The sequence below is a fragment of the Rhipicephalus microplus genome, chromosome 3 (genome assembly GCF_043290135.1).
Source record: "Rhipicephalus microplus isolate Deutch F79 chromosome 3, USDA_Rmic, whole genome shotgun sequence".
NCBI classification, from domain to species: domain Eukaryota; kingdom Metazoa; phylum Arthropoda; class Arachnida; order Ixodida; family Ixodidae; genus Rhipicephalus; species Rhipicephalus microplus.
Window position 1 is genome coordinate 102978950 of NC_134702.1, and position 27502 is coordinate 103006451.

Here is a 27502-nt window from a genome sequence, read left to right on the forward strand (position 1 = left end):
ACTGTCCATTGTATGAAATCCAGAGACAGTCACTGGCGTCTGCTTTTGCGCGCATCGAGAACAGCCAATTGTCTGGGGACACTATTCTGTCAAGTGCCCGAGAGAAGACATTACAACAGAAGGTGACGAAAGCTCTGTTGAAATTCCTACGCGACACCGACTTGAACAACCGACTGTAACAGCAATGTCACACACCGCGAAAGACAAGACTGGACTATGACTGAGTGTGCGCGCGTGTGCTGCCGAATGTGCTGTTTCTATCTTCCCTCCCCGCTCTCTTTCTTCTCCCCCATCCCTCTCCCATGCGCAGGGTAGCCAACCGGCTGCCTATAAGCTGGTTAACCTCCTTGCCTTTATTTTTCCTCTATTTTCCTTCCTTGGTTCGCCCAATAAACCTCTTTACACCTAGAACAATTGTGTTGTAGTTACCCGGTGCACAAATGTCACTGCAATCATTGCCGCCTCCGTTTGCGAAAAATGCGCGTTTCTCAGACACAGCGAAGTCACAAATGATACGCTTATTTGCGTTCATCTTTACCTGTGAGTGCGTTTCGTGCGTCATTTGTGTATGAGCAAAGCAGGGCACGTTTATATCTGCTTTCCATTCTGCGCGTGACCTTCCCAATCGTTGCTATCGCGTTTATTGCTTTGCCTTTGCGGCAAAGCTGTGACTTTCTCTTTGCAACCTATGCGTTATTGAAAACCTCCATTTATTCAATTAACGCTCCCCCTCAATACAATACCATCAATTCCAAGGCCACCTTTTTATCAAATGGGCCCGGACACCACTATAATGGAATCTTAGTGTAATTTCTAGGAAAGTGTCAGCATTGCATAAGCTGGGTAGAGTGAAGAACCTTCAATCGGCTGGTTTAAAAATATGGCACGAGATATAAACGAGATATAAATATTTGGTTCTTAGCCCCGACATATGTCCACTCTCTTAAATATATGCCGCGAGAAGCGAGTTAGTGAAGAAAGCTTTCATCAAAATACTACCTTCGGAATCTGGAAAAGAGCACTAAATTATTTTGAAAAGTCATTCTTTCGCCCGGAAGCTATCCCAATGACATCCATAGTTGGATTGCCGCAGAAGTCTTTTCAAGGGAGGGAGTAGGTGTGTTTCAAGGGAGGGGGTAAGTGGGTAGGTGTGTGTTGGTGCACCTGTGCCTTTGTTTAAGTGTTATTGCCTTTGCCTACGCCGATAAAGATGCCACTGAAACTGACCCTCGTGAAAGGTTATTTGAATTTTTGTTGGTGCAGTATTCGCCTCGAAGGCCACCACTAGAGACCCCGATGCTGCTAGCACTATGACATCTTCAACTGCAGCAAGTGACCCACCTTCCCCACTGAAAGCCCCACGAACTCTGCTCGCTGCATCTGCATCTCATTTCCGCGTTAGAACGGCTTTTTATTTGCTTCAGTATGGTTTATTTTTCTGTGCCGCAGCGCTGAACGTGAAAGGGAACGAAGAGAACCAGCTGCCTGCAACCAGACAACCAGCTTGTGGGTGTCCACAGAACTCATTTGCATTACTTGTGTCCATGCGCTTCGAGTTGTCGATAAATTCGCCCTCGCGTTGTGAATTGCCAAATTCCTGGTTAGCTCAATTGGCAGAGCAGCCGCCCCGGTTCGACGTTGGTCCCGGCTTCGAACCCCGGACAAGGAAGAATTTTTCGGCAACTGAGAGGCTCTTCTTTTTCAGAAATCTGTACGGAATTCCTTGTGGCTCCATGCAAATCGGGTCGTTGTTTTCATTTCCTATCATAACCCTTCCACCACTTTGAGGGTTTCTGCCGAACACATTCGCATTACTAGTGCTGAACGTTTTCGAACTAGTCTTGTGTGAGTATCCATGCATATACACCTGAAAACGAAAAAAGCAGCCAGATTCTTAGAAGGGGAAAGCAAGGGAGAAGGAACCCAGCAAATATATCAACACGTATGTAGCAAATGCTGTCGTGAAGATTTTCTTGAAGGTTTTTGAGCTGAAATGTTGGTTGAGCACGACGTAGGGCTTTCCGGTACTTTACAGATGCAATTTATGACGTTTATTGCTGCCAGGCTGGGAAAGGTATTTCAGATGTTTGCAGCCCGGGGTGGGGGGGACTAAATTTGTCCTGACGCTTTGCTTTTTACAGCAAAAGCTGTTTTGAGATCAAAACTCGGGTCACTTTCGGCGCCGTAGTTGTCCGCCGCCGCCAGTGTCCGTAACCACTTTCGCACAATCATGAAATAAGAAAAAAAACAAAAATTCGTTAATGCCGTAGTGGGTCCCCAGCAAGTGTGCTTGCAGCAGTTACCCAATGAGGGTTCAGAAAAGACTCCGAAAGACCGCTCTTCTAGCTTCCGCTGTGACTGTGCTGCGCCTCTCACGCAGGCCTGGCCTTCTTAATTGTATGTTTGAACGGCGTCGGCCTTAAACATTTGTTCTCCTTCTTTTATCAGCCACGACCTGCTGGGCTTCTGGTGCACGCATTGACTAATGCCAGAGTCTGTTAGAGTCACTGAACATGAAATATGGTAGATCTAAATAACATAGTCGTACAATTGATGCGCACAGGGATTGCAATGTGCTCGCATGATATCACATCAGCCGATACACCAGGCGCGGAGCAGCACATGTCGCCGATGCGTTCATTCGGGAGACACGTATATACTTGATTTAAATTCCAGTTGTTAAAATGAATGTTATGAATCATCGTCTGCCAAATTCTCGAGAAAGTGGCAACCACCTATATTACAGTTGATCGGTCTAGTCAAAAGGGGATTCTTCCTCAATCCCGATATTTTTGATTTCGCTAGCGTATATACGCTTGCACACGTAACGTATAAACAGACGCACGGGCATACAAAAAATTACTGACTCTCCCTGCTCCTCCCCTCCCCCGCAAAGATATCTGGCTACTCCCCTGCCACATTTGTAATCAGTACTCTTATTGCGATGAAAGTCCTTACGTGTAGTTTCATGAACGGTGACGCGAACGACGCCAACGTCATGGCGTCATTTACATTCAACCATTTTAATACGCGCTCTAAACTAGGGCGAGTCGTAGCCGTCAATCGCATGCCGCAGTATACGCAGATTGAGTGTACCTCTAGGCCACAAATATGCCGCACAAACACGACTAACAGGTGCTCGCAGTTGATTCTGTAAACTTACCTTTATGTGAGATGTGATAATGCTTAGAGCTACATGTCACTAAAGGTAGATTCATTCAAGCTCGCGTATGCGCTAAGTCAAAAGGGCACTACACGACAATGACCGCACGTTGGCTCACTAAAACTTTTGTTGACAAATATTCTAGGTAATTTTGCGTCTAATACAAACACACTGAACACTTGCAAAGCAAAAAAGCCATGGCTGAAGAGCCTCAATCACTCGAGATTTCGAACGCTTCTTGCAGTCCGTACCAGGAGATGTCGTTTTGAACGTCACAGCGAGATTCTGTATGGCGATGTCATGGTATGCCTGCGCCGCCAATACCTTCAGGTGCTGCAGTTGAAACTCGATTTTATCAGACCCGACTTCACAAGTTTTCCAATTTAACGAAGAGATCGAGTTTCCTCCATGGTTGCGCGTACGCTTATTGTTTTTACAATCTCAAAATAAAGAACTTGAAATAAATTTTACGAAGCATTTCGGGAAAAAAGATAAATAGAAAGACAAGTTTTTCTACGTTTATGGCTTCTAGAATGTGAGGCACTGTGCTGCCAGTGTTGGAGTGGTAAAACCGACCGAGCGGAGACATTCTCTTTTTGTTTGTAAAAAAACTACAAATCGAAACTACACTCAACGAGTCTTTGCATTTAATGCAGTCACTGAGTCAGTTTCACCAAAATATGAAAGCGCGCTTGTACACTCATCCGCAGAGTTTCGTAATACACGCCAGAGGGAACTCTGGAGCTATTGTCTATGGGAACTGCAACCACTACCTCCTACTATAAATTTACGACTGTTCGTGCCACCACTCCCCATGTCGATAGTTTTAATTTCGATTCTTTGCTTTCTTTAGTTCTCTAAAGTGCCGCAGCATACCATGGCGCCACAACTAACCCTCATTGCTGCAGCCGCCAAAGCGCTTTCGTGCGTGGTGGTGCGTGCGTTGACTCGTTTTTATGCCATTTGAAGGTTACCGCTTGTAAGGATATTGGTTCAGCACTTGGGAGCGTTAGAATACGACACGTACAACACCATTCACAGAAGGGTGTACTGCTGCGTTCCCTTCTGCAAGTCGAGTGGCCGGCGGTCAACCGTGATATCATTTCATGAGTTTCCCGTCACTGAGATTCGACAGGAGTGGTCGAAGAAAATTTCTCGACAGGTTTGCATCAAGAATAGTGCGTTATTGGTGTCGGTCGAGGCTAAAAGCTCGTGGAATAGAACAGGGACAATTCATAGTGGCTTAGCCAATTAGACCGCGTGGTTTAGACCGATACTAGCGTTTCTACAAAGCATTATTTCCTTTACAGAAATGAAGCGCGAAGAAGGCTGTTGTCTCGTAATGCACTTTATTTGCTGTTTCGGTGATTAAAAGGTTACTGACATCGCCGGTGATACTCGCAGGAAATGAGAGTGGCACTTGAACAGTGGGATTAACTGCAACGAACTGCTGTAGGTGCCAGAAATTGCTGTAACAACATTGACGTAATTCGCCGGTTTTATCGCGCACTTCCATCAATCGTTCGGCGTTCGCCAGATGCTAACATAGCTACTCCCTTCTATTGTTATCTGTGAACAGTATAATTGAATGGCGGTATGCCGAGCATGGAAACTTACACGGGCAATCGCATGCGTTGTTAGTACCGTATGCGTCTTTATTTGCGTCGCCGAAACTCCGGTTTCAGGTTTCAACTTGTTACAAGATCGCAGTCTTTCCCACGCACAAACTATTTCTGCACCTTTTAGACAGTGTTCGGTGAGGCGCACCGTGCAAAACAAACGGCTTGTGTGTAACATATTGCTCGCGCGCGCCTCGGCTCAGACGGGAACACAAAAGCTCTCACGCAGATTGAGTTCCTGTAATGAACGTCCCAGAGCCCACCATCACGGTGCTTCTCACAGCTAGTATGTAGCTTCGAGTCGTTAAATTTGTAGATTGCTCAATCGGCGCGTTTTAAACAAGACAAAAAAATTGCAGAAACGCGCACACACGAGTGCACAACGACGGCAGTGCGTCGTTTGCTATGAGGGTTAGTCATGGCGGCACCTAGCGGTATCTCTGGTCCCTACGCGCCAATTTTTGGGTCCACACGCTTCCATAGGGGTGGAGCTGGTGAGCAGGTCATAGGTTTATAGGAGAAGGTCGTGGCTGCAACGCACGGCGCTTCAGTGAGCACGGGAATGATGGGTAGTACACGTATTTGTCTTATCTTCGTACTTCTGGCCTGCTTCTGGCTCCGTGTGTGTTCGTGTGGCTTGGAGCTCTTTTCTCACGAAAAAAATATTCGCAAATGTCCAGCGGTTGCGCCTCACCACCTTTATCTTTTAGGCTTACCAATTTGAATAGAGCCTCAAAGTTTTAAAAAGTTCGTTTTTTTTTGTTCGAAACGAAACCGTAACCAGCTATAAACGAAGCCGCAAATACGATTCGCCGCCCGCCAGTACGAATACTGGGAAAATCTGTGTACTTTACCCATCATTCTCATGGTCACTGAATGATCGCAGCGCAAGATTCCCCTATCGTTAATTTCGGGAAGCTATCGGCACTCTCCAATAATGTTTTTCATACATCCATTCATGCACTCAGCTACGTGCTGCAAGTAGCGCAGCTGACTGTTAATAGCAAGTACACTGACGCGTGTAGCTTTCTAAAGATTCTGCGATACAATTTCAAATAATAAAGGACCGAGAAATCCTGTCGTTGAACCTACGTAGGTTCCGAATCAACGAATTAATTCAAGTGTCCCTGCACCATTGTTAAATAGACATTCAACTAGCACAAATAATGGACCTGAGATCTGTGCTTTATGTTCATTTTAACAATACTGGTGCTACTAACGAAGAAAACAGCAGGCGTCCCAATATTACTCTGATGAACCAGTTTAATTCACGATGTATTCAGAAAGGGTGTTTCTGTTTTTAGCTATGATGTGACAACTGCTGAGGAAAACTTGCTATCACTTGCTATCCCAGCACTGCAATTGTCTATTTCTGCTTTTCATATCGGTGCAGTGCTGATACTTTAGCTACAAAATAGGATGTAGTCGCACCCTACCTTTTGGAAAAAAAATAACTACTGCAAAAGCAAATTATACAAATACAAACTAATATGGACCAAATATAAAACAAACCTATTGCCTTGAGTACTCTCTAAAAGCATTGTATGTGATATGTAAGGTCCCTTTAAAGTCTTACCGGTGGTGCGGGAGCAGGTGCAGACCTTTCACTTACATCTTTCAATTCGGCCTTTCTCCAAACCTGGAAAACTGAAAAGTGCATGTCTCTATCAAGACATTTCCTATTCTATAGAGGTATCTGAAAAGCTGTTTCAGAATATATCTTATTCAATTTACCCCCTTCTCCAGTGTGCCTTAGCTTACCGGGACCAGCCATAGTTAAGCTCCGTGCCTATATTTTCATCCTTGAGCTCCTTCTCTCTCTGTGCATCACAACAGCTAAAAATTAAAGTACTGACAGAAAATATTTGGCCTCACCTTTTTACGGCACATTGTTCACTGCAGCAGGCGGCTGATAAATAATTAGAGGCTCTTGAGTGCAGACCGCTTTCGGTTTCAGTTCGAGAGAGCTCCAAAAAGTGACCTGCTGCCAGGTGCAACTTTCACCACCCAGCGTGTGTGACGCTCAGCCAAGTCACCACACATAACTGCGACACACTCCACACAGTCCGCATAAAGAAGTCCTTTAAAACAAGAAACGGGCAAGTACTGTCACCAAACACTAATCTCGCAATGCCTGTGCTGCAGCCATGATTTCGTGAGCGCCACTGAAAAGTATTCTGCTGGAGCAAATGCGGCGAATGAATGGTGGCTATGACGTCCTGATAACTTGCACTGACTGCAGCGTGGTGATGTGAGTGAAATAGGGGGTCATCGTAGGGTCACCTTGCAAGTGTTACTACCGCGAGACCCTATTACGCACGCAAACTTCAAAATTCATTAAAATATCTTCCAACTGTCATTTGCTGTTTATATTTTGCAAATGTGTGTTTTTTCACGTGAGCAAATTCTATAGGTTATCTCGCCCACAAAATTTTGTGCCAGTACTACTTTAACATTTGTCGTTCATAGAGACATTGTTACGTTTGGCCAGCAGTTCATCTGGAAAGATGCCATTGTGCGTAATCTGGTCAGCTAGGGTGTTTTCAACCCCATCGGCGCCCAGTCTGCAAGATGCTGTCCTGTAGATGTTCCAGTTACTGGTCGGGTCGCAACAAGAGCTTTGCGAGACAACCCTTTTATTGAACAGGTTCGAACAGCGGGGGACAGAGCCACTGTGGAAGTTCTCATGGAATCAACCTCCCGACACGGCTGTCGTCGCCGACGCGAAATCGTCACAAATGCACCGTCAGTCCGGAAGCGTGGAAAGACGTCGAAGAAGTTGTTCTCAGTGATCGAGCGTTTAAACAGCCATGTTCGAGAGAGTTCTGGAAGCCTGTAGCTGAAAGCAGCCATGTACCGCAGCTGACATTAGTGTCAGTGGTCATCTATCTGTCCACAGGAGCCCAACTTTCCCTCCCCGCACTCTACCTCCTCGCCCTCTGGTACCTTCAAGGCGTAGGCTGGGTGCGTCATTGCGTGGTGCACTCGTGCTATCATTGGACCTTATCGCCCAGCCGAGTGGTGCAATATCGGCACCCTTTCTGACGGGTGGACCACTGAGACTTCGTCACCTGATTTTTGGCAACAGTGGTCCCCGCCTTCTTCGGACCTCCTGTAAGGAGACGATGGGCTATAAAAACCGAAGACATTTTGTTAATAATAGCGGAATCATGGGCTGAATATTTGTACATAGCTGATTCTCGGCTAAATCTCTGTTGTACATAAAGCTGAATCTCTGTACATAGCTGAATCTCTGGAAAGTTACATCTTTTACCTCTCATGTAAATGAACCTTCGTTCTATCTTTCTTACGCATCCCCTCACTGGCGAGCATCGGCTGTGCGGATGACGGTGGGGTGCCAGCTACCCTAAAGAAAACTCACCGTACCTACTATCGAGCTCATACCCTTAACAACAAACATGTCCCACCCACAACCGCTAATAAAACCACCTCAAGTGATGAGAGGGACATAACTAGACCCTCAGTAGAGATACTGAATAGACCCATTCCATGTTTGTAAACACAGGTAGGCCGATGTCGACATTATAGGTAACTTTATAGCGACGTCCACACGTAACTTCCGCCATAAGCACTGAGGACTGCGATGTACGCCAACAAAACGATGTTGTGAGACGCCATAAGCGTTGTCAAAGCAATAAGCGCCGAGGGCTGCAATGTGCACCAACAAACAAAACTAAGTTGTGAGACGTGACCCACATCCAACCACGACGCAGTTCGTCGGCATATAATGTTTTACGTGTGAATGCACTTTATAAGTGACCCTCAATACGCCGTCCGTGGTGTGCCTCTTCTTCTCCCCTAGGAACAGCGCGAGGAGTGGAGAGGACCATCTGTAGCAACGGCACAGCTACGTCACACACCATGTGATTGCGCACTCTCCGGCCTCCACTCCGTAGCTGCGAGCGCCCCGCACAGCTACGACTTACTCGAGATCGGCAACTTGTCATAAGTATGGATCCATCGCAGGCATCAATCTTGACTGCGATACATCCAACAACAAGTACAACGCAATCGAATGCGAGCATTGCACGCGTCGTTGAAGATGTCGCACTGGTTGAAGACAAGGCAGCGCGGCGAAGGGCCCGTGATGCAGAGCGCAAGCGGGCGAAGCGAGCCACGGACATAAACATCAATAATGTGCAAATTTACTCTCACATATACGAGTAAACTTAAAAAGATTTCCCGAGAGGGTCTAATGGTTCCTGAGAATCGCAATGTGATCACACGGGGAAGCTTACGTTAACTCACTGGCGAATGCCAACAAATTTTAACTTTGCTCCCCCTCATTGCATCACCCCTTGCATTCGCACTTAACCATGTTCACCCTCGAGGAAATGCTTGGCAGTTTTTTTTTCTTGTTGCTTGACTGAGAACACCCCATGCACCATTGAAAACATAGCAGAAACCATGGTAGGCCGAGAGTCTTTTGTCTACTAAGACAGCGCCACCGCATTTTCGTGACGAAAGTCCGATGGAATTTGTCTATAGACTTAGTAAAACATAGCATTTTCTACGGTTTCTGCTCGATCAAGAAGACAGCAAAACCGCCCAACGACAAACCATCAAGAAACTAATACATGCTTACAAGGACACCGATAAGGAGTTTCTAAGGGAAGTAGAGCTCAAATATATCTCTCAGGCTCCTACTCAGCAGCATCCAGATTATATGGGCCAGGTCAACACCACTCTAGACGAAGAATTCACCGAAGTGGATATCCGTGCCGCCCTACAAAAGCTTAACACCAAATCTGTACCAGGTGCGGACAACATCACGAATAAGATGATACGCGATTTGGACGATGAGTCGATCACGCATATCACAGGTTATATTAATAACTGCTGGAACACCGGAATCTTGCCCCCGCATTGGAAAACGGCCAAGGTGATTCTGATACCAAAACCCGGCAAACCACTGAATACTGACAATCTTAGGCCCATCTCCTTAGCATCTTGCATAGGCAAATTGATGGAACACGCTTTCCTGGATAGACTGACAAATTACCTCGAAGGCAATGATTTTTTCCCACACACCATGATTGGCTTCCGCAGGCATCTTTCAACGCAGGATGCCATGTTTCAGCTTAAGCATCACATCATAGACAGTACCGGACGCTCCACTAAGGGCATACTTGGTCTTGATCTCGAGAAGGCTTTTGACGCTGTCACGCATAGCACCATTATAAATCAGGTCAATATCCTAAACTTGGGTCTTCGCACGTACAACTATATAAGGGCATTTCTTACGGGCAGAATGGCCACGATCACTGTGGGAGCACTCAGGTCGTTCGAAATAACCACAGGAAGTGCGGGCATCCCGCAGGGTTCCGTGATATATCCCTTGTTGTTTAACCTCGCCCTCATTGGTCTTCCTTCAAAACTTCAAACCATCCAAGGACTTCTTCACACCATTTACGCCGACGACATCACCCTCTGGGTGTGCGACGGCAGTGACGGTTCCATTGAACATAGATTACAGGGGGGATTGACACATTCGAACAGTATTTACAAGGAACTGCACTATCCTGCTCGGCGGAGAAATCTGAGCTACTGCTATATCGCCCTACACTTAGAGGTCAACCACCCAAACAACATCCCCAAGCGCAAGCACACGCTGATATAAAACTCACAACAAGCGATGGTCCCGCCATACCCACCGTGGACAAAATCCGAGTGCTAGGTTTGATCATAGAAAGTAAGGGTACCAACGTATAGACAGTTCCCAACATTGAAGCCAGAGTGTCTAACACGATGCGCCTCATTAGGCGCATTACCAATAAACACAAAGGCATGAAAAAGGCTAGCATCATCCGTTTGATCCAATAATTCGTTCTAAGTCACATCAGCTATACGGCGGCGTACCACCGAGGGTTCACCGCGGAAAAGTCAGAACTCAACAGCCTAATTAGGAAAACTTACAAACAAGCGCTAGGTTTGCCTAAAAACACCAGCACCGAACTACTCCTTCAACTTGGTTTTACAATACCTTTGAGGAACTTATTGGGGCGCAACAAATCTCCCAATTCGAGCGATTAGCCAAGACTAAGCCAGGCTGCCAGATTCTGAGTAATCTCGGTATTTCTTACCACACTCAACACGGAGACAAACACGACATACCACGCACTATCCTTGCCAAGCTAACAGTACCACCCATACCAAGAAACATGCACCCTGAACACAACAAGGGCAGACGTGTCAGTAGAGCCAGAGCCATGTCAAAGATGTTTGGGCGCAACCACGAGGCCGTCTTTGTCGACGCAGCACGCCACGAGGAACGTCACCACTTCGTGGCTGCTGTCGTAGACCACACACAACAATGCAAAAGCACTGCGTCAATCATCACACGGAACGTACAAACGGCAGAGGAAGTGGCTATCGCGATGGCCATAGCCCACAATAACACCTCATGCGTAATCAGTGAGTCGCAGACAGCCGCTCGAAACTACGCCAGCGGCAGAATTTCCCCCGAGGCATTGCGGATTCTTAGTACAGGCAAAATTAACGAGGCGCATAAATACGTACACATCTTGTGGTTCCCTGCCCACACACCACTAGGTAACGCGGAGGCCAGTCCGAATGAAGTGGCGCACAACGTGGCTCGAGGTCTTACGTTCCGAGTCACGTCACACGAAGCGGCCACCCAAATGGACCTTTCTGCGCCGGTGTGGGAATGTGATGATCGGCTCACTAAATTTAATGACATAATTCAAAACTACCGACTGTAAAGGCGGGAGTACCCTCCACCTCACCCCAAGCTAAATTGGGCCCAGTCTGTTCAGTAGCCTCAACTACAAACACGCACATACACGAACCCTGTAATCATGCACCACATATATCCCGACGTCTACAGTTCAAATATATGCCAGTACTGTACCACCAGAGCCACTCTTGACCATATACTATGTGAATGTCCAGCATTAGTCAGACATTCTGGGGTCGCGGCCTCCAATGAAGACTTTCGGGCGCGTTGGCGCTGCTCAGTTCGGGCCTGGACAAACAACTTTGGGCGATCCAGCAGGCCAAGGAAGCTGCCGGGAGACACGGTCTCTCCATTGGCCCCTAGGTGGGAGCCCATCCCAGCAATCTGCCGGAAAATAATAAAGTCTATATCTCTCTTTGTCTATAGACGACAGCACGCCAATGTCGCACCCAGGTGCCTTTGGCTGTATACCCTCGCTCCCAGAGACGCCATAATTTTAGAATTGCCAAGGCACGCCTCGCTATTATCCAGTGGCTCTGGGAGTTTGAAATGCGAAAAAGCACCTGTTCACGCTACGCCAGCTTATAAAATGGCATCTGGGTACCACTGCGCTGTCATCTGATGTGACACCAACCAGCGCAAGAGAAAGAGATTGCTGAGCACTGTCTGTGAAGTTCACAGCGCGTCGCAGGAATCGTGCCAGTGTGGTGTTTTGCGATATCACAGATTTTCGTCCACAAGGAAAAACACTGAGCTCAGCCGCCGTATAGGATATAATCGCAATCAGTAGTAAAAACTGCGAGCCCCTGGAAGTGTGCGAGTAAGTATACTTTTTGCGTTTATGCAAGTGCGACTCCAGCTGTTCCACTTTACAGCAGCAATTTGCGTGCAGTATGTCTGTAGTATGCGGCACAAAACTATTGCCGTACTCTTTCGCCGGCTGCATGCCAATTATAGGATATACGTATTACGTCTCACGCGTGGATGCACGCGCGGCGCATGTTTAGTACAACTGTAACGGGGTACTATCGCAATGAAAAGAGATGTGAACGGTGCGGGAAGCATGGCTTTCACTCCATCGCAAATCGACATGCCTTGACTGTCACTAGGCGAATCTACATGTGCATTCGGCCAGTGTTACCATAGCATTTTAAAATATTGTTCTGGCTAGCACTTTTGGGCTTCGTGTGTGTTCCGAGTGCCCTGCAGGATTGGCGGTTGATACTCATGCGGTGCATGAGCGTAAATTGAAGCCAGATTCTAGCGCTACGTTGACGCCGGCTTACACCCCAAATTCTGCCTTGTCACAGCAAAGGCACGCAACAGTTAACGCTGTTCGTTTCTGTTTCTGCCAGATATACGTACCAGATGAAGTTGTTTTCGCAGTCTGCAATGCAAGTGCTGCAAACATTCCGGACTGCCAAGAAACGTCGACATTTCACACAAAATAAGCATAAAATTTTAGCGTAGGAACAGCGCGAAACATGATTATAGCCGCACATGGGATGTAAAGTTTCGCGTTTGATTTGGTGGGCGTCTGCTCGCGTGGAAGTTGAGGGTGTTGCTGCGCCGTGCTTGCAACAGATGGCGCCACGCGTTTTTTAATGCGGCAGCAGGCACTGAGCTCGCTCTGTTCTGGTGTATATGCTACTCCTAAAGGTAGCATATACAGTAACTCTCAACCACAGAAACATGTTGTGCTATCACGCAGAAGATCAGAACAACTAATAGATTTAGTTTGAATTTTAATTGATAGGTGGCACTAGTAGCTTGTGTTCGTTAGAGATACTCCATGTGTTACCTTTATGTGGCAGAGTTGCGTGAAGGTACGCCATCTTAGGTTCAAAAGTCTTGCGAGAAAGCCACTCACCACTCGTGTAGGAGCAGCACTCGCGCTTCAGAGTAGTAGCGTTGCTTTATAAATTTTTTCGCTTTCTTTTTTTGTTTTATGAAGGTACGTGCAAATCTCGGTTCCTCCGATCACGCCTCTGAACGTGGACAAGGAAGCCTCCGATGTTACTCGCAGCTTTCACTACCTAGAGAGGGCGCTGGTGCAAGCCCAACATGGCTGTCGGTTGGGGGATCGTGCAGCCAGCGCACCGGTAGCCGCTACCGGTGTGCCCGTCACTTCGACCAGTGCAGTATTTTCGGCTGCAGCTACCATGTTGTCAAGGCTTTGCTGAGAAGGCTATTGACTCTAACATTGATTATATCTCACACTGCGTGCTGACAAACGCGTGTGTGGCGTATATTGAAGGAAAAGAAGTTTCGAACGCCGGGCACATCGTCTGCTGCAGTGTACAGCTTTGTGAACGCTGCTCGTGCCACGGCCGGGGAAGACCAAGGAGCCGTGCTCGTGCAAAGCAGTAAACCTTGCGTTTGATTGTGGCATCCAAGATATTTTGTGATTCTTCTAGCTCCGCAAGTAAACAATAAAGACTAAGTCATTGCTACTACGACTCGCAGTAACTCTCTGACTTCACAATATTAGGAGTAGAAATGGCCAGCGACAAAATATAAAGCCCCAGCGAGCCGCCAAAGTCAGGCTGACTGAACGATGGCATGGGCTGGCTGCGTGGGCATCCCCAAAACGACAGTTACGACGGATGCCGCATGGCGACGCCACCGCCTGTGAAAGTTGCGATTTAGGGGCGAAGCTCTTTATAGCTGCACCCATTATTTCCTCGTAGCCGTTGTAGTATTTAACAAGTATAACATTTTGACCACCAAGGTGGTGGCGGTGAGAGATTTATTCTGTGCGTTGTTGAACAATAAAAAATAGCGCTGATTGTACATGCCGATGGCTTCTAATACGGAATAAAAGACAGGAGCATTCGGCTTTTAGTTAACGCGCACGCTGTGATCCCCTTTAGCAGCCATTGGCATGTACATTGAGCACTATCTGACAAGAAAGGGTTGCTACGTTATACTCGCTGGGCGTAACCTCCTTGGTTTTAGAAAAGTTTAGCGGGCGTTGGGCCGCAGTGCAATGAATACAGTGAACTAGTATATACCATGAACTCGAGGTGGTTAAAGGTGAGAAGTAGACTCGAAGCGCAAGCCACAAGAAAGTGTGCGTGTGCCACCTCTCGTTTAGTCCTTGGAATGTCCGCTAGATGGCGGTGCTTTTATATGGGGAATATATGATAAAAGATGCGAGATGGTGGTACTTGGAGTGTTGAATAGATGGACGAACGGACACACAGACAGATGCATGGATGGACGCATGAACGGGCGCAGGGGTGGATGCATGGACGAATGCAGGGACGGACGCACGAACAGACGCGCGCACGGAGGGGCGGATGGTAGCATGGACGGTCACACAGATGGACGCATGGATGGACGGAAGCAATAATGAATGGACGGACGAATGCTTCGCCCCACTCTCCATCATTCACTTCGTGGATACGCTGCCAATATTTTCTTTAAGAGCGCCGAGACGCTGAAGCAGGAGGGGGCAGCACTGCTATGAGACGCGTCCAGCGTCTGTGAAGGACGCACCCAGTGTCCGTGACGGACGCACTCGGTGTCTGGGCAAAAGGCGCCCGCACACTCATAAGACTGCGAAGCATCAGCGTCGTCAAGCTGTGTAGCGTTGACTTCTCCACAGTGCATTTGATATGACCACGTCAATGCGCGCGACCAATAGCGTTGCTGGAATTGTCAAAAGCCGGATGAGCAGCACACAGACAACAGTGTTCCAACTCTGTAACATAAAGGTAGCATGTGCAGTAACTCTAGTGTTGATTTTTCTGTTGGCCTGTCAAGTCATGCGCCTCAGCATCACTAAAACGGGACGGAAAAGACTATCAGACTTGTCATCGAAGCCCCCATTGAGAGAAGGGGAAAACAACGCATCCCACATGAATGGAGGCAGGAGTTGATCTACTACCACGCAACACTACCACGCAACACTACCACGCAACCACTACCACGTAACAAGCATCCTCAGTTTCACGAACATCGACGTCGGGCACGGGCAAAAGTTCACGACAACTACTGAGATACTGAGGGCATCTTCTTTGTCGATGCAGCTGGACCAGTGAAGAGCAATTATACAGCAAGCGTCATTCATTATGGAAAATAGGTTGATTGTATATCAGCCCAGGACACAGACTCAACATGTATGGAAGAAGCAAGAATCGCCCTCACCCTACGAAGCCCAAGGTCCACCTTCGTTGTAATAGATCAAAAGCATCCTACGGAATTTTTTGTGAAGGCTACATTGGCCCCATTGCGCATCGACTTCTTACGAAACTATCATCTTCACGCTCGGATGGCGAATGGAAACAGCTGATATCTATACCCGGCCACTGCGGACTTAGATCTCGCCCATGCTCTGCCCGAGACTTAATCTTCTTGACCTCCGACCCTGGCATATGGCACCCACCCTCACCTATGTGTATGGGCCCGCTTCTAACATGGAAAGACATTCTAGAACATCAAAGACTCGAAATACAGAAACTTCTGCCCCCGGGGCCAAAGCTCAGTAAAGAATCTCAGGTACCATGGCGTTGCCTGCAGTTCTTGCCTTACCTCAATCCATACATACTGTCCAAGATAGATCCCGACACATACGCACCACATTCCAGATTCTGCGTCACTAATACAGCCCCTCTTGTACCACATGTTATGGGAATGCCCACACAATCCACCACTACAACCCAGAGCACAGAACAACACTGTAGGGTGGGAGGCAGCTCTGTCCAGCTCGGATCGGATTACCCAAGAGGCACCTGTCAGACGAGCGAGGATAGCGGCCCGTGCCAACGGAATCCTGGACTAAAGATCCAACTTACCGACATTCTTTCGTCGGTCGCAAATAAATGTTTTATTTTCTCTGTTTTGTTGGCATGTATTTTTCGGTGCCATTGCTCCTGGAGTGCGTGAGTTTGGTTCCTTCTTCGCCGGAAATGTGATGTCTGGTAAGTGCGAAAAATTCCCCTTGCACTCGTGTAATGCATTATGATCAATTACAGACAGGTTTTACGTGAAAGTGAACTAATTTTTTCTTGTACTTGTAAAAAAGCCAAACGTAGTGGTTGGAGGCTAGGCCTAGGAAGCCCCTTTGAGATTTGATTTTCATATCCCCAAATTTTCAAGGACCTAACGTGGTTGCTTGGGTGAGTTGGTACGACATGATTCGCATAAAAAACCGCCAATAACGAGGGACAAGAAGAGAACGAGACAGACAAAGACGTTTCACTTCAGTTGTCCTATTTTGACTCATATTGTGTGTTCCTGCATTTATGTATATCACTCAAACACTGATTTAAAGCGACAGGTCATGTTGCACGATTATCATTCACGTGTAAACATGTGGCTTGCATGAAGTGTTGCCGCTCGTTTTTGCAGAAACGAAGAAGAATGTTACTCCAGAAGAGGCCCTTGATCTTTATTTCAGTCTTCCGGACCTTGAAAGAGCCAGCGAAGATGACAGTGACGAAGAATACTTTGAAGAGCTGGCTTGTGATCTTCAAAGTGAAAAGGGCAGTAAAAATGATGAAGTTGAGTTGGCGGTTCCCTCTGTGAAATGCAAAAAAAAAGTCAAGAGCGTGTATTGGCAGAGAGAAGAAAAGGCATTGCAGCTGAACAGCAAGCTCATCACCTGCTGCAGATGCTTCTGAAATTCACATTGAAAGTCAGCGGGAGAGGACACCATCGGATGTTGTGACGCTGACAGACACTGAACCAATTTTTTTCGGTGAGGCTATCGTCGGATAGCACTGTATTAAATGCTTTAGAGATTTTCTTCACCGATGAAGAGGTGAACCACATAGTTGATAACAGGAATCTTTATGCCTCCCAAAAAGCAACATGGAGCTGGATACCACTCACTGCTGAGGAGCTGAAGGCCTATTTTGGCATGTCGGTACTCATGAGTGCCAGTCCTATGTTCCAGGTGCATCTGTATTGGAGCTCCGATAGCTTATTCTTTGTGAAATAGATCACTGTGGTCATGCTGCACAAGAGATTCTAGCAAATAACAAACAATTTGAGTTTGAATGACAACGCGCAAATTCCAAAAAGAGTCAAAAGATTATGACCTCTGCTTTAAAGTTAGCCCGCTAATAAACACGATGAACGAGAACTTTCGTAGCGACTGCACGCCTTTATCTTGTCTTGCAGGAAACGAAAGTATAATTTGCTTCAAAGGAAGGTCCTCGATGAAGCAGTATATGCCAATGAAATCAAAAATAAACCGCGGTTGCAAGGTGTGATGCATTGCGGTCTCGTCTACAGAATACCTATGCAAGTTTGAAATTTATCAAGGCAAGCAGAAGGAGAGACCGAACAATATACCACTTCGAAAACACGTTCTCTTGTCCTTGTCAGAAGGAATTGCAACCTGAGGAAGTCAACTGTTTTTGACAACTTCTTCAGTTCAACCACCTTGCTACAGCATCTTCGTGACAAAGACATTTTAGCGTGTGGTAAATTCCGCACAAATCAAAAGGACCTGCCAACAGAACTGAAAGTAAACAATCTTGACCATGATGAATTTGTCTGGAGGAGAAAAAAAAATGTTACCGCTTGCCAGTGTTGCTACACGAAGCATGTTCCCATAATGTCAAACTATCACGACTCCAGTGAAGACGTTCAAGTTGACAGAACTACACCGAAAAGGCATAAGAAACCCGTCAAGTGCACTTCAGCCGTGCACGACTACAACAGCTGGATGGGATGGGTGGATCGCTTCGAGCAAACTAAGAAATGCATATCCACTAGACAAATGCCCGTTCCACTAGACTCTTTCCAATATTCACTAGACAGCGCTCGAGGATTTCATCCTTGACTCGGCGATTGTAAATACTTTCATTCAGCACAGCTACAGAAACAGTATCGCATATCTGTTCTTTAGGGTCATGCTGGGAAGACAACTCATCAGTAAGACAAGCTTCCGCAAGGGCCGGCGCAGCCTAATCTATCACAAAAGAGGAAGCAAGAACGATTCAAATATTACAGAGGTGCCAAAAAATGTTCGATTCAATGAGCAAGGGCATCACCCATTCACCACCACTACACGCAAAAGGTGCCGGTGGTGCTAGGTGACGTCACAGAAAAAACGCACAATACTTGTATGCGCTGCCTGCCAAGTGCCTCTTGGCGTTATATGTTTTTTTCCTTTCCATAAGGAGGGATGAAGGTCCTTGACAGAAAGGACAACCACCAAAATTGGCAGAGGGACATCGTGTGTCCCACGTTAGCCAGTGGCGCCAAGGGATCAGTGGGTCAGGTGTTGTCCTGTCTTTTTTTGATAATATTCTTTTACGAGCAATACAATTTTTAGTGGTTCTCTTATATACTATTTATTTGGGAAATAGCAGTACGCAAACCATCAGTAGAATTATCGTGCCTCGTAAAGGGTTGAACTGTGCTTTTGCATCACAATCAGAAGTGAAATGCCAGCACGTTTCGTGCCCTATATACATGGCATTCTCATAGGCTTGTGTGATGAGTGAAGAAAACGACAACGACGGAAGTGCTGGGAAAGGCGCGTGTAATGTGCGCGTGAGTGTCAGCGAATCAGCTGATGACCTGTGGTGGCCCATAGAGGTGGCGTGCCACGATTGGGCCACGGGCGATCATCACGTGGCAGTGGGCTTTGTGGCTGGGGACGAGCCGAAGCAGCGGCAGACGGAATACAGCGGGCCGAAGCGTCGGACGCAGGTGATCCAGGTTCCGGCCAGGGAACGCGGCCGTCCACGCTGCTGTCGTCCAACCACCAGCTGGGGCGGCAATGCCGGCACGAGTACTGCATCTCGGGGCGCGGCCTCGCCTGCTGTTCTCTTCCTTGCCGAGGGCATCGCGGATCTCGGCGAGGCGTCTCCGCGGTCAGCCGTTCGGCACAGCGATGAACGTGGCCTGGCTAATGGTCACGGTTGCGCCGAGCATCGCGTCTCAACGCAAGCTGTTCGCTGGACGGGCTGGCCATTCCCCGCATGGAGCATCGCGTCTCCGATGCGGGTTAACTGCTCCGTAGCCGCACCCATGCCATCAAGCGCCGGTGCCACCAGAGCGTCGCACATCGGCAAGGGACGAGCAAGACGTTCTGCCGGGTGAGATGCGGGCGTGTGTACGGAGGACCACGGAGCCGGGCGAGGTTCAGGGTGGCCGAGGATCCAGGTGCCAGGGGAGTTCTGGCTGAATCGAGGATCGCCGAGCGGTGCCGAGCCGTACCGAGCGACGTGCCAGACTCGGACGTGGGCCACGAGCTCATGAGCTGCAGGGTGCACCCGAGGGTACCTGGCGGTGCCCTGGCCCAGAAGAATGAACGGGCGGAAAAGAAAGCTCGAGGGTTGAGGCCACGAAGGCAGAGGAAGCGGTGCGCCGCTCGAGAGGACGAGTTCCTGGCAGCGTTCCTGAGCCGGACGTGAGACCCGTACGTGTCGGCCAGGTTGAGCTCCGGTGTGTCTGTTCAAGGTCTAAGGCCGAGACCTGCCGAACGGCTCCTGCCTGGGTGCAGTGTCCGGGAGCAGGTTCGTGGGCGAGGCCTGCCGGGTGTGGTCCTCGTGAGCCGTGGCCTGATCCTGGACCTCCGGAGTTGCGACCCTGACTGCCTGGTTGGCCGCGACGTCCGACTCAACGGCGCTGCACAAGGTAGCGTATCCGTGCGTCGTCCGCCGTTCCACCCATGCCATGAAATAAAATGTTCATGTTAATTCTTTCTCGTCCGCTATCAACAAACATAGTGACGAACGTCCGTTAACCATCACAGCTTGTCATGCTTCGCTTCTTGGTAGACAGCTCAACAATATTGAGAGGGAAGACGCGTGTGTGTGCTTTGTATTGACCTTTGTAAACTCTCCTATGACGCTACGGCAGAGACGCCGAAAGTTTTTGCGCTAAAGAACAATGTGAAAAGGTGTAGTTAAAACTTTAGAGTAGCGAAGTGCCTAGTATGTGTCCGTACGGCAATACGCAAAGCTACCCAGCTGCGCGGTTCGTTATTACTGCTGCTCACAATAATCAACTATGCGTCAGCGCTATTTATTTGATGGGAAGCTTTAAGCCACTAACTCGCAGCACCACACAGAGTGCGTAAAGCCTAGATTGATTCAACGGTTTTTTTGTGCAGTATTAGATTTGTTCACTGGACCAGTCCAGAAAGATGCGCCCCGCTGTGGTCTATCGATTATGGTGTTAAACAGCCGAGGCGAATGTCCTTGGATGGAATCCCAGCCGTGGCGCGCCAGGGTCGGCAATGAACGGACATCTTAAAAAGCCAGAACGCAAAGCGAAAGTAGACAAAATAGCCACCTGATGTCAATTTCATGCTAAATTAGGATCCAAATAAAGATATCTGGTTTTATAAATGCAGTCTTTAATAGAGATCAACAAATAATACACTCTTGTATAAGTGACACAATAAAATACGAGTAATACCTTTCTCTCTTGCCTATTCTTTAAGGCTCATATATGATGTAAATAAATGCATTAATATGTTGGACCAAGGGTCATTCCATATAGTTTATCTAAAACAGATAGTTCTTGCAAGAAAACTTTTTTGCGAGGCAAGAGCTGGTCACACGTCTTTCCAACATGCATGTACCTTCGCCGATCATTCCAGGTTCTCCACACGTTGTGTTTTCGGAAGCCTCGCTGCGTAACAGTCATATGTCGACAGCCAGTGACTCACAATCCTCATTAATTTGTTTAAAGCCTTTCGACCACAGCACTATGCTGCAATGGGTTCCAAGCCACTGTGAAATTATAGAAAATGACACAGCTTACTGCATCGCACATGTAGCGCATCAAGAGAGTAATAAATTATTAACGACGCCTACCAACGAGTGAGGAGCAATATATACTAAAAAACTAGGAGTACCTCGAAGCTTAGCCTCTAAGAGCGCTAGGAATGTCCCTTTCTTGATGTGTGTACTTCAAACACTTCGTTTATGAAACCTTTTCAAGCTTGCTATTCACCCATAACGTGATCCTTAAAAATGGCAGCATATTCACGGGGTGAATGTTCGAGAGTGGGGCGAAGCATCCGTCCGTTCATTCGTTCTTGATTTGGTCCATACATTCGTCCGTCTGTGTGACCGTACGTGTGTCCATCCGCCCGGCCATGTGTGCGTCTGTTCGTGCGTCCGCACGTCCATCCATGCATCCGTCCCTGCGTTCATCCATGCATCCGCACCTGCGTCCGTCTATGCGTCCATTCATCTGTGCAGCCATTCGTGCGTCCGTCCATCCATCTGTCTGTGTGTTCATTTGTCCATCTAGTCAACGCTCCAAGTACCACCATCTCGCATCTTTTCATCATGTATTCCGCATATAGAAGCACCACCATCCAGTGGACATTCTAAGGACTAAACGAGAGGTGGCCCACGCACACTCTCTTACGGTTTGCGCTTCGTGTCTACTTCCCACCTTTAACCATTTTAAGTTCATGCTATGTACTAGTTCACAGTATTCATGACACTGCGGCCCAACGCTGGCTAAACCTTTCAAAACCAAGGAGGTTACGCTCAGCGAGTATAACATAGCAAGCCTTTCTTGTCAGATAGTTCTCAATGTACATGTCAATGGATGCAAATGGGGAATGAAAGACAGGAAAATTTTGATTTCAGTTAACGCGCACGCTGCGAATTTTTTGATGTTCAACAACGCACACGAGAAATCTTCCTCCGGCAGCACCTTGCAGGTCAAAACATCAGACTGGTTACGCACTACGGCTACGACGAGAGACTAACGGGTGCCGCTGTAAGGCGCTTCGCCCATTAAAATTTGGCGCAGTAGCGTATGTGCCCTTTGTAGTTGGTGACCAACTTCAAACCACAAAGTCATTATGATAACATGGTCGGACAATTGCACACTATGAGCGCTTGTAACACGCATAACTGCAGCAATATTTTATGTTTTATTGTGAATAAAGCATGCAGGATGCATGTGTTTATAAAGCACTAAAACTACTTTCCATGTAAATTCAACCAGAGGAAGTTATTTTCACGATACTCACAAGCAGACGCGTGGCTATGTGGTAGAACATCAGCTGTCTACGCAAACGACTCGATTTCGATCCCAACTCGGACCAAAAAGACCTGGATGCAATCCCCACTCGGACAGAGAATTTTTCATCACTCATTTTATTGGCATCATTCTCGATTTTTCCGTCACGCAAAAAATGATGATTTTTCACTCACAGCCAACCACGCTGACGCCGACACCGATGCCAGAATTTCCGCGAAGCAAGCTCGTTAACGCAATCACATTTATACGCTGTGCTGTCAGTTTTTCAAAATAACCTAACTGATTTGAAAATGATGCACGCAACTATTATTATACGTAGCATTGATCCATGCGTAGAATTTAATCTTCTGATAAGGGTTAGTTGACCTGTATAAGCAGTCATTCATAAGCTTCGGCTTCGCATGGCCTAACCATCATGAAGGGCCGCATATTTCAAGATAATGAAAACCACGGTATTTTTTTCTACAATATGATTCACTTCCAACCGACTTTAGCGACCCAGGTTGCCATGAAGTTGATAAAACGCTAGATTATCAACGTTCAAATGAGATATGTTCGGGCAATTTTAGAAGCAGACCTGAAAAACCTTTTTGAAAATCTTCCGAATCACCGTATTTTCAACCCCATCTCTGTTATTGGCTGGGGCATGGATTCCACGCATTCGTCAGCTCTTTACTTAAAAGCAGAAACGCCAATAATAAGGAAGAAGATCTCAAATAAACTATTTTGCTCTTGGTTCCAAAAGTGCACCGTAGGGTACAGTGGTCTCACCACTTTTGTTCATTATTGCTCTCTGTGCGCTTTACAAGAAGCTCTTGCAATTAAAAAGCATAAGTTGTACGCTTTACGCCAACGACATCACCGTCTGGTGCACAGGTTTAAAATGAGGGCAGAGTGGAAAGAGCACTCTAACAACTTGTAGAATGCACCGAAGCTTTCTGTAGTGGTTCCAGACTCCGACTATTTCCAACTAAATCGAAACTTTCGCTATACCGATCATAAAGAAGGGGTGTAAAGCCAAGGGGCTGGGTCCCCTTTTTCGATGTCAGTATAATGTTTCGCACCAGTTCTGGTCATGTTATTCCTAGGGTGGACGTACTAAGAGTACTAAGACTGTGCCGCACTTTTTTGATGAGTCACCTTACTTATGTTCCTCCCATGCACTGCTGACAAGAGAGCGAGAGAATAAGGATGTAAAAAAGGCAGGGAAACTAACAATGGCTGAGCCCGATAGGCTACCTTGCACTGGGGAGAGGGTAAGGACAAAGTTATCAAGAAACTAAGCCTAATATCCTGGTTCGCAAGAGCATCATACGAGTGCTAGGAGTCCCTTCAAGTATTACCACGGTATGATTCCTGCAGTTGGCTATACACAACACAATGGAAGAGATCATCAATGCACAGTATACGAATCAGATGGCCACACTCTCCTCCGCGAACACGGGCAGGAACATTTTCACTATCCTAAGGTATTTTGCGTGTGATACCGTAAGAGCATAATCAAAGTCTCACTAAGAAGCAAAAGGTCAACATTACGGTCTCGCCGTTTTTCCGCAACGTACACCCGCAGTACAACGCGAGGATGTGGGAGGCCAGGGGTGAAGCCCTGCTCGACGACACTCGTTTAAACCCGGAGTCTGCATACTTCGTAGGTGTGGTGCCATACGGTCGAGCAGCCAACTTCGCGATCGTCTCCCTTGACCACGCAGGGTACGTTATCCACTCCGCGTCTTTTTGGAACGCCGCTCCTGCTAAAGCAGAACAGCAGAACAGGTTGCCATAGTCCTCGCTCTTCATGACGACTCCTGGCATCACATCTACACAGAATCACAAGCAGCGGTCAGAGCCTTCGCTTCCGGTTCTGTATCGGCTTATGTTGCTAGCATCTTAAGGCATATTTCTCATCACACCTTCATTTGGTTCCCGGCTCTCCTCGGATCACATTTGGCCTCCGTGGCCATCATAAACAAGATCGCTCACGCCCGAGCACTTGAAATTACCGTGCTGGGCACCCTGAGGGGGTCTTCGTATTCTAACCTAGTGGATTTAAGGGACGTTATACTAACATTCCACGAGGTGACTAAACAATACCAGTAAGACAGAAGGGTATTTCTCCTTAATTTTATCATATGAAGCTGTCTAGGGCACCGCCATCTAACCTTCGCAAGCTTCAATCAAAGCCTACCCTAGTCTTCATTCCCCCATCCAACTCATTGAAGGCATGAATCCAACATGCCCTGATTGTGGTGCCACATCTACGTTAGACCACATGCTCAGGCAGTGCCCCTCATTATAGAGTTTCTCGCGCTCGACAGAAGAGGAATGGAGCTCTACGCTCAGGAGCTCAGAACTTTCGCGTCAGCTAAGAACTGTCTAGAGGGCCCACGACGCAGCGATGAGACTCGGCCTACCCGTCCCAACGTGGGAGCAGCCCACTGCTCTACCACTTTGAGGTGGTGCCTGTGAAAATTTTATTAAAGCTTTGTATCTGTCTGGCAGTGCTACCTTTTCGTGAAAAAAAAAACACAAAAAACGTGAACACATAAATCTTCTTTTTCTTAACCATGAAAAGTTATCATGTTTCTCAAAAGAACTTCTGCGAAAACTCAATTGTTGGGATAAAAGAGCCTCATCAATAGCAAAAATATTGGGCACGTAGCCAAAAGAAAATTCGATGTACACCACTGTGCATGCAGTAGATCAGTTTTGGGATGCATCAGGAATACGATGAAAAGAAAAACTGAATCTGATGAAAATGTTCTTCCGCTTATTGTGAACTGGTATGCCTGGCAATAATACTCTCTTGTTTTGATTTTAGCAAAGAATTGCTTTTTCAAAAACCTCATTGTTGCAGTTATAGTGCAGCATTGAGAAGGCAATTCAGACAATATCCAAGAAATATCAACGGCCTCTGCAACGTTGTAGTACACATTTATGCATTGTGAGAAGATATCCTTTGCACGAATACTAGTATTTTTTATATTTCGTTCTTTGATGACATTTTTATTTAGGAAATTGCACTGAGAGCCCGAGAGTTGTACGATGTGCCTTTGCATAGTTTTGTGCTTATTGCGCTACTTTGCGACAATTGTTCTGCAAGAGAAGAGTAGCTGGCGCCAACCATTGGCAATTTATCCACAAGCTCTTTTTATATGCATACAATACCTGCAGATTAAAAACGTGTGTGCGCATGGCCAAGTTGCGACAAAAAATTTATTTAAAACAATGAATTTAACCTACAGGTAATTGAAATATTTTGTACTGAATATGCCCAACATGAAAGTTTTGAAGTTGCCAGAATATAGCCATGAAACTAACCAGCAATTGGAGTCGCCAAACAGTGTAAAAAAGTAGCTAACTTCGGGCAAAGCAGTCACCAACGACCGTCGTGCATGGCGAGCACATTTTAATGGAAGCGAATTGTGAGAGTCATTTTCACGCTGATTCAGGTGCATGGCTAAGATCAAGAAATGGTAGAAAATTACGGAGCCCTTAATGACATGCCTCTTCATCATTATATTGTGGTTTCGCAACGTATCATTTCAAGAATTTTTATTGCCCCATATAATGAATCCTAGGGGAAAACATACACCTGCGTTTCATAACTATGATATGATCATGAGAAATATAGTTGTAGAAATGTCCACAATTATCTACTAGTAGGTGTTACTTAACGTGAACCTAAATTTAAATGCGTGGGCTCTAGAATTTCGCCTCCATCGAAATGGGAGCACCGTGGCTGGGATCAAATCCACCACTTTCTGGTCAGCCACCGAGCATGTAAATTGCTGTATTACAGTGGTGACAGCGAGAAAGGTCATTGGCATGAAGCTACCATTACGATTATTTTCATAACGATTACAACATCTGGCATTTCACTATGGTTGATTGCCATGCAAAGTGCCTACTTCTACATCAGTCTGGATCTTCTAACGCTTTTTTTGCAATCATTGTAACTTGTTACTCATGCACAACGTAGACCGACACTGACACCAACACCAGAATTTCGACGGCCCGGATCTTTAGCGCATTCCCGCTAATAAGTCTTCTCCTGCACCTTCACTAAGTTGACTTTATCACTGTAGAATTCAGTGTGACACAGGTTCAAGTACCCCTTTTTGGCAACAACAACTTCACGAGGAGGATTTAAAACTACTAATTGAAAACGATACCTTAAGTCACAAATGATAATCATGACACCCTCCGGGCCTTATTCCTATGGATGTTTCAACTACGCATACATGACAGTTCTTAGTGTTGCATAATATCAAAAACACCATTTTGAGGAGAATTGTTTTAGTAAACAGTTTAGTGGCATCGCAATGCTGTTGCTTGTATTTAGGAACTGATCAAGTTGCGGGAAATGAAAACTTACTTGTTAAAAAGCTGACTGCATGAAGTCTGGGTGTTTTTTTGTTGTTGATGATAAGACAAAAATGTGGATACTTGGCCAACAGCAATTTCAAACGAGCTAAGCAGCAGGATTTATGCATGGGTGTATTTCTTCTGAATGAATGAACATGTTATGAACTTGCAAAGAAATTAGTCATATGTGTAAATATGTTAAAATCGGTAGCTTACCATGTCCAAAACAACAAATCGATGCTGAAGCCAAGAGGAAAACTTGTAGATGAGTATACTTCATCACACACCACTTCTGTTATGTGTCCGATGAGCACTGTGAATATACGTAGCTGAATGTATTTCACGGTAGACGACATGTGCTACGGCACGTGTTTGTTTCAATACTCTGACCATAAAGTTCAGGCCTAAAAGGTTTTCATATTTACAAACCAACGGTAGAAATGAACTGCGGGAATTCCTATCAAATTTGAACTGAGGTTTGCCCTATTACCCGTAACTGCTCACGCATCTGTATATGTATATACAATAAGCTACATTTCCAGCCATCTTCATTGTACTGGTGGTATGTTGTTGCTGTGCTGTAGCTTTAATCCCACACTCAGACATCGAAGGTTTTATAACAAATTATGCGCTAGGCAGTGCAATGACGTGTGATACCAT

General features: G+C 46.6%; 1 long non-coding RNA gene across 2 annotated transcripts in view; it reads right to left on the minus strand.

Annotated features, from left to right (window-relative positions):
* LOC142803855 (uncharacterized) overlaps positions 1-27502 on the minus strand; it is a 141242-nt gene that overhangs the window by 104420 nt on the left and 9320 nt on the right. For both annotated transcript variants that reach the window (XR_012894332.1, XR_012894331.1), the window contains exons 2-3: positions 27059-27155; positions 6359-6429 (exon numbers count right to left, since the gene is read on the minus strand). This is a non-coding gene — a long non-coding RNA (uncharacterized LOC142803855). The remainder of the gene's footprint in view (positions 1-6358; positions 6430-27058; positions 27156-27502) is intronic.